General features: G+C 41.4%; 1 pseudogene; it reads right to left on the reverse strand.

Moving 5' to 3' along the window:
• Window positions 1–7,131: 7,131 nt before the first annotated feature.
• Window positions 7,132–7,977, reverse strand: LOC129150998 (protein SPO16 homolog; annotated as a pseudogene).
• Between the last annotated feature and the right edge of the window lie 229 nt (window positions 7,978–8,206).

Consider the following 8,206-nt stretch of genomic DNA (forward strand, 5'->3'; position numbering starts at 1 on the left):
CCGTAACCTCTTGGTTCATGGGTTGATGTTCAACCACTGAGCAACACAGGCTGGGCAGAACTGACTTTAAAACATAAGCAAAATAATCACAAGCATGAGGCCTAGAGGTATCATTGAATTTTGTTTTGCCTGGATTTGAAGAAAATGGTGACATGGGAGCTGAAGGCAAGAGAGAGGTGAGAGAATCCAAGTATTTAAATGAATGTTTCCTTTAAAATAGGCCAACTCTCCATTTCCTTGTTCTTCCTCAGGGCCCACTCACACAGGATCTGGCCCAAGAAACTATTTCCGATGGAATTAATTCTTTTGTTTTTACTTTTTCCACTGCTACCAAACGCTCCAAATCGACGCTCCTACATTGCAGCAGACTTTCTTGTCTAACTTCTGGAACCTCAACCACAATAGATTATGCTATTCTTCTCTCAATATGGAATCAAGAAATGCCAATTAGAAAACATTTTTTTTCCCTTCTCTACCATTTTATTCTTCCTGTGAGTACGCAGATGCTTTTCAGGTAAAATCCAGTTTCTGTCTACCACAGCTAAAAAGAAATACATACAGGGTGTCCCAGAAATATGTATACACACTTTAACAGCTGATAGCTCAATTTTGAAAATGAAATGTATTTTAATAAACACTGCCTTTATAATTATTCAAAGTGTGTATATACATTTTTGAGGACACTCTATATTTCCTATTTTCTATTTTAAACAATGAGACTGAACTAGGGCATAAAACCGAGAAGAACACTAAGAATTACTTTATCAGTTATATCCAGGCATACAACCTCTTTGTTGCTAAGTCTAGAGGGTTTTTTTCTCTGCTTTATTTAATCAGACTTAGCTGTTTATAAGTATATACAGCTTTGGATTCATAGTAATGCAAGATCTTGTCATTATACTACCAATAGCATTTCTATTTTGCATCTTTACATTTGTGGGAGAGGGACTTAGACAACTTTTAATCTGATATAATTTTAATTCTCCAAAAAAGTTCCCAAAATAATACCAATACCTCCCATGTACCCTACCCAGATTCACTCTTTTATCACTCTTTCTATAGACAACCTTTTCCAACATCATGATTCTTTTATTCCTAAACACATTAGTGTGTATTTCTTAAAAGAAGGGCATTCTCTTACATAACCACAGTACAATTATCAAAATCTAGGAGATTTAATATTGGTGTAATTCTACCATATAACCTACAGTCCATTATTCAAATTTCACCAACTGTCCCAATTTATATATATACTAGAGGCCCAGTGCACGAAGATTTGTGCACTGAGGGGGGGGTCCCTCAGCCCGGCCTGCTCCCTCTCACAGTCCGGGAGCCCTCAGGGGATGTCTGGTGGGAGCGGGCCTAAGCTGCAGTCTGGCCTCCCTCTGTGGGAGGCGACCGGGCTGATCACAGGAAGGCACCGCTCCCATCACCCCGCTGCTGCAGCCACTGCCAGCCGCGGTGGCTGCGAGGCCTGAGCCCCAAGCCTGGCAGCCTCTGGGGCTCACAGCTGCCTAAGTCCATGGTTTCCGTGAGCCCACAGCTACCTGAGCCCAGGACCTCATAGCTGCCTGAGCCCATGGCTGCTGTGAGCCGTGGCTGCCATGAGCCCCAGGCCTAGCCACCACCTGAGCCCATGGCTGCCTGAGCCCATGGCTGCCTAAACCCCGGGCCTCACAGCCGCTGTGGCTTTGTCTGGATGGACGTCTGGATGGACGTCTGGAAGATGTCCACCCTAATTAGCATATTACCCTTTTAATAGTATAGGTAAAAGGCTAATATGCTAAGTGTCTGACTGTCTGACCAGTCACTATGACACGCACAGACCACCAGCGGGCAGACGCTCAATGCAGGAGCTGTCGAGCTGCAGTGACTTGGCAGCAGTGGTTCTCAGGTGACGCACCCCAAAACCAGAGAGGAGGGAGCCTGATTCCTCGCAGGGCCGCGCGATTCCACCTTCAGCCATGGGTTATGTTGTTGCTGGGGCACTGTCACTGTGAATCTGGTTTTCTGCACATTTGCATTTGCATTCCACACCCTGTACGACAGCAACTTTGCAGAGTGCCCTCTCGCACTCCGGGACCCCTCGGGGGATGTTGGAGAGCTGGTTTCGGCCTGATCCCAGCAGACCCCACCTGCCAGAGGAACCCCTGCTCACTGCAGACACCAGGGAGGGACCGTGGAAGGTTGGCTCCAGGGCGTGTCTGGCCCATCTCGCCCAGTCTCACCCCACAAGCCACCTTCTAATTAATTTCCTTTCAATGTGCATTAATCTGTGCACTGGGGCACTAGTGTCTTTATAACTATTTTTTTTTTATCCCTGTCCAGGATCCAATCCAAATTTATGCCTTTCACTTCACTGTCATGCATCATTGGTCTCCTTTATTTTGGAGTATTTCTTTAACCTTTCTTTATCATTCATGACCTTGATATTTTTAATGAGTCCAAGCTACCCCTTTTGTAGAACATCCCCCATTTGGAGTTATACCTCTTTTGGCTTCTCCTATCACAAAATATATGTTGTATTCTCCATGTATCACATCAAGAAACATGATGCTGGCAATGCTAATTTTGATCACTTGGTATGAAGTGCTTCTTACCAACTTTTTCCTTCCATAAGCAATAAATAATCTGTGGGAAGGTACTTTGAGACTATGAATATATCCTATTACTCATCAAATTTCAACCACTAGTTTTAGCATGCATTGATGATTTTTTTTTCTCAGTTAATTACTGCTAATTGTTGTTGCAAAATAGTGTTTTCTAACTCCATCATCCAGCCTACAGGTACTAGTTGGCACACCATCATTAGCCTACCTTATTTCAATAGCATCCTTTTGAAATGTCAGTTGCAACCCAGAAGCATATTCACAAAGATCTAAGCGGCTTCTTGATTCTGAAAAGTTGTGGGTATTAAATCCTAAAGAAAATACTAAATACCTCCCACCCAAATCCTCCAAACCATTAAATAAATCTTTCCAAAAACTAGAAACTATTGTCTTAGCTGGTGTGGCTTAGTTGGTTGGGCATCATCCCATGCACCAAATGGTTGCCAGTTCCATTCCTGGTCAGGACACATGCCCCTGTTGTAGGCTCTATCCCTGGTAGAAGGCATGAAGAGGGCAACCCACCCATGTTGCGCTCTCATAAATCTCTCTCTCTCTCCTTTCTTCTCTTTCTAAAAACAAATTTAAAAATCTTCCTCAAAAAAACAAACTAGAAACTATCAAAAGAAAACAAAAAATACAAACTACATCTTGCATCACATGATCTCACTCATCTAAGGGAAATAATGAACATAGACTGATGAACAAAAACAGACCTGGAGACAGGGAAGCATCGATCACACTGTCAAACCTCAGAGGGAAGGTAGAGGAGGGTGGGAGAAAGGGAGAGAGATCAACCAAAGGACTTGTATGCATGCATATAAGCCTAACCAGTGGTCACGGACAACAGGGGGGTGGGGACATGCGTGGGGAGGGGTTTGGGATGGGAATGGGGGGATGAGGACAAATATGTGATACCTTAATCAATAAAGAAATTTAAAAAAAAAGAAAAAAGAAAAAATGTTTTGTGTCATGGGGAAAAAAAGAAAATACAAACTACACCTAAAAATAACATTGAATTATTTGATTGGGAAAATGAAACCTATCAAATTAAAAACAGAGTACAATATGGGTCTTCACTTTCTTTTTGGGGGTTTTTGTTTGTTTGTATGTTTGTTTAATATATTTTTATTGATTTCAGAGAGGAAGGGAGAGGAGAGAGAGAGAAACATCAATGATGAGAGAGAATCATTGATCGGCTGCCTTCTACACGCCCCCCACTGTGGATCGAGCCCTCATCCTGGGCATGGGCCTTGACCAGGAATCGAACCTGTGACCTCCTGGTTTGTAGGTTGACACTCAACCACTGAGCAACACTGGCCATGCTGGGGCTTCGCTTTCAATTCATGTGAAAAAACTTCAAGTCCTTGAGAAATGATCTCACAGAGGCCATGAGAAGGTGTCTCCTCCTTCTGAGAACAGAGGGAAGCATTCATCCTGAGATGTTGCTACTTGAGGCCACTATTCAATTCATAGACAATAGTCTTCCCTTTATTTGTGGGGGATATGTTCCAAGATCCCCAGTGAATGCCTGAAACCACAAAGAATATTGACCCTTATATATACTATGTTTTTTCCTATACATATCTATAATAATGTTTAATTTATAAATTAGGCACAGTAAGAAATTAACAACAGGAACTAATAAACTAAAACAATTATAACAATATACTGTAATAAAAGTTATATGTGAATGTGGTCTCTCTCTCTCTCTCTCTCTCTCTCTCTCTCTCTCTCTCTCTCTGAAAATATCTTATTGTACTGTACTCACCCTTATTCTTCTTGTGAAGATGTGAGACAATAAAATGCCATACCCGTTCCTGAATCTGTGTAGCCATCCCTTATTTGCGGTAAATAGCCAGGGGATCCCTTGCTGAAGTCTGCATACAGGCTCAGTGCTTTTTGGCCCAACATAAATTGGGACATGTTTTCTGTTCATCTCTTCCACCCACAAATGTAATGCCTTTTTCATCTCAACTAAGCACTTACCATGCACTGTGGCCATCACTTACGCAGTTTGAGGTGTGACAAAAAAAAACACACTACCATAAATTTCTTTTCCTTTCTTCTTCACAGTTTCACAGATAGAACGTTCATTCTTATCATAGACCTTAGCAACCTCAGCACACTTTTTTTTTTTCTTCCCTTATTAAGTTAGAACTTTTACCTTTTAACTTAAAGGAAACACTTTACGGCTTCTCTCTGGTATATTTTATTTGCCAGCGTCATGACTCTTGCTTGCACTTTGGGGCATTATTAAGTAAAACAAGGATTACTGGAACACAAGCACTGCGATACCACACAGTTGATGTGATAACCGGAAGTGACTAACAGGCGGGGAACGTACACAGCGTGGAGACGCTGGGCAACGGGATGACTTACGACTCGGGCAGACAGAGTAGGACTTGCGAGATTTCATCATGCTGCTCAGAAAAGCTTGCCATTTAAAACTTATGAATTATTACTGAAATTTTCCATTTAATATTTTCAGACCGCCATTGACCAAGGATGATTGAAAGTCCGGAAAGTAAATCCACATATAAGGGGGGACTGCTGTAATCCTGCCACTTGAAGGAACCAGAAAGATCATTTAACATGCCCCTTCTTCCCAGTAGGCCCTCATCTAACAGTCTCTTCAGAGGAAGAATTAAGCTACCTCTTAAGATTTTCAGATACTCCCAACCTCTACCAAACAGCTATTCTTCTTGTCAAAAAAAAAAAAAAAAGGCTGTATAGCTAACCAAAGCCCTTCAAGCCCCCTTCCTTTCAGTAGTTTCCTCAGCAAAACTATCCAGCAACTAGCCTTAATAGCTTGTGTAAGAAAGTGCACATTCTTGAATTCTCTGAGAGTTTGGCTTACTCAGCAAATGTTCACTCCCTTTCTCCTTCCTCCGCAGGTGAATTTTACTTTGCGGTCCCATTGACATTGGGGTTGGCCATACAACTTGTTTGGCCAACGGGGTGTTAACAGGATACAAATAGAGGCCTTGGCTATGCTTCCAGCTTAGCCTCCTACATTCCTGGCATGGCTGTCAGGAGAGCATGCCCTAGTAGGTACAGCTTCTTTAGCTCGAGCCTCCAGAAAATAAACCAACTCCCAGCCTGAATCTACCAGCCAATCCTCAGACTATAGTAGAGTCTCCCACCTGAGCCCACTTTAGACCAACTAAACCACAGCTCTCCTGCAGACCCACGAGCATGAGAATAAATAGCTGTTGCATATCACTGAGCTTGGGGATGGCTTGGTTCATCACACAGCATTACTATGGCGGAGCTGACTAATACAAATACCATAATAAAGTCCTTCTCAACTACTACTTCTAGATTAAATGACCCCAGTTTTATATCCCTCTATCATAAGGCCCTACTTGCAAATTATTTCATTATCTTGTTCTCTCTTTTCTTAGCTATCTCTATAAGAAACTCCAGCTTTCACTTTGTGATTTAAGGAACACCTTTCCTCCAAAAAACCTGTGGAAGATCCCAGTCAGCCTGACTCAGAGGTATTTGTTTGGATTTATTGCCTGGCAAGACAACCCTAAAAAAGATTACATAAGATAAAAATCTAAATGAATGGCAGATTAGACAAGGAAATTGCCTTCAAAATGGACCCCCCCTCCACCCCCAAATTTATGATCTCATAAATGTTAAACAATCTTTCCAACCATGATTACAACAAACCTGGAAAGAAACAAAGATTATTCTACTCAGGGCCAGCTGCAGGGGCATGAGATGCATGCAGTCACACAGGGGTCCCGTGCTTGGAAGGGGCCTGTACCTGGCTTAATGATCTGTGGTCGCCATCCTAAAATTATTACTTATTTTAAGAAAGGGCTCCTCAATTTTATTTTGCACTAGGCCCCACAAATTGTGTAGCCAATTCAGATATGACTTCCAAGACAATTCCCAGCCTGAAACCTGCTCCTTCATTTCCTCCGCTAAGGAGGCAATGATCAGGCTCTTACCTCCTCTTCCTTGGATATTTGCAAGAATTCCTAACTAATTTGCTTCCCTTTTTTCTCTCTAGCCTCCATTTTCCCCTCCAGAATACACAAATCACATCATACCACACCCTTAAAATCTGTCACTGAATCCTCACTGTGTGAAGGAAAAAGTTCAAATTCCTTAGCAAGGCATAAAAGTCCTTTACGGGATGGTGTGAGCTCAATTTAGGCCCTCCACACTTTCACCTTATGTCCTTCACTCATCCTCTGTTACTACCCAGATTTATTGCCTCAGATTCCCTTGTTCTTTTCTAACTTTATTCATTTTTCTTCCTGGAATGTCCTATCCCCTCAATCCTCATACTTTGAAAGTATTAGACTAAATGTGACCTCTGTAGTCTTCCCTGTCCTTTCTCCTACTCCATATACATTCTTTTTTTTTTTAAATAAAATCACTTTTAATTGTATATATTTTATTATTTAAAATTTTTTAAGTCTTTAAAGTAAATATATATTTGAACATTATAATTCAACCAGTCTAATTATTTTAATCTTCCAAAAGAACATTTATAATTGATACTCTAATTTGGGTTAAATGAGTCACTGAGATTTATCTATTGAAGTGTTTTCCAAACAGGACTTTGCTCAATGATGTAAGCTTTAGTTGTTATCATTCTGTAGCAGATCCTATCTATGTATGGTTTGGAGATGATTTTGCTATAGTGCACATAAGATCAATAGCATTTACTGTGTTGTGTACTGGAAGTATCCGTAAGTTACTACCCAAGAATCTCTGCTGAGTCCTGAACATCAGTTTCCATTCAAGTCCACAGAGGGCAGCAGACAGAACCAAAAAACTACTTTGGTGAATGTTAATAAACTTCTCAATTTTGGCTAGAAATATTTCTTCAGCTGACATAAAGCATTCTTTAGCATCCATCAACAAAAATGCAACACCTGCCGAAACCAGTTTGGCTTAGTGGATAGAGCATCGGTCTGCGGACTGAAGGGTCCCGGGTTCGATTCCGGTCAAGGGCATGTTCATTGGTTGCAGGCACATCCCCGGTGCGGGGGGTGCAGGAGGCAGCTGGTCGATGTTCCTCTCTTATCGATGTTTCTAGCTCTCTATCCCGTCTCCCTTCCTCTCTGTTAAAAATTAATAAAATATATTTTTTTAAATGCAACACCTAGGAAAGGTGAATGTCACAGTATGAGAAAATATAATTGATCCATTTTCCACTGAAGCTGAATACCGAACCTTATGACTTCGGTTTTCCAGGGCAGTTGCAACTTCACAACTTTATTGGCTGGGAAAAACTTGGCTTTAGGCCACGGTCATAGTTTGCTGATTCTCTGGTCTTAAGAGATGAACTAATAATAATGTTGGTTATCCATTTTATATTTTCTTTTTCAGCACTTTCAGCCATCTGTCTTTGGATCAATCCATCTTCTAATGGTGCCACAAACCGATCAATAGGTCCTTGAAGCCAGCTTGCTGCTCCCAAGCTTCCAGAACCTTCTGTTGGAGTGAATCCATATACATTCTTAACTCCTCCTTTGGTAACAACTGAACATACTTCTATTGTAGCACTTAACATAAACACCATAATGGTTTATTTATTCCTTTCCAGTCAGAAATCATATCCTGTTCTTTCC

Source organism: Eptesicus fuscus, chromosome 12 (genome assembly GCF_027574615.1).
Source record: "Eptesicus fuscus isolate TK198812 chromosome 12, DD_ASM_mEF_20220401, whole genome shotgun sequence".
Classification (NCBI taxonomy): Eukaryota; Metazoa; Chordata; class Mammalia; order Chiroptera; family Vespertilionidae; genus Eptesicus; species Eptesicus fuscus.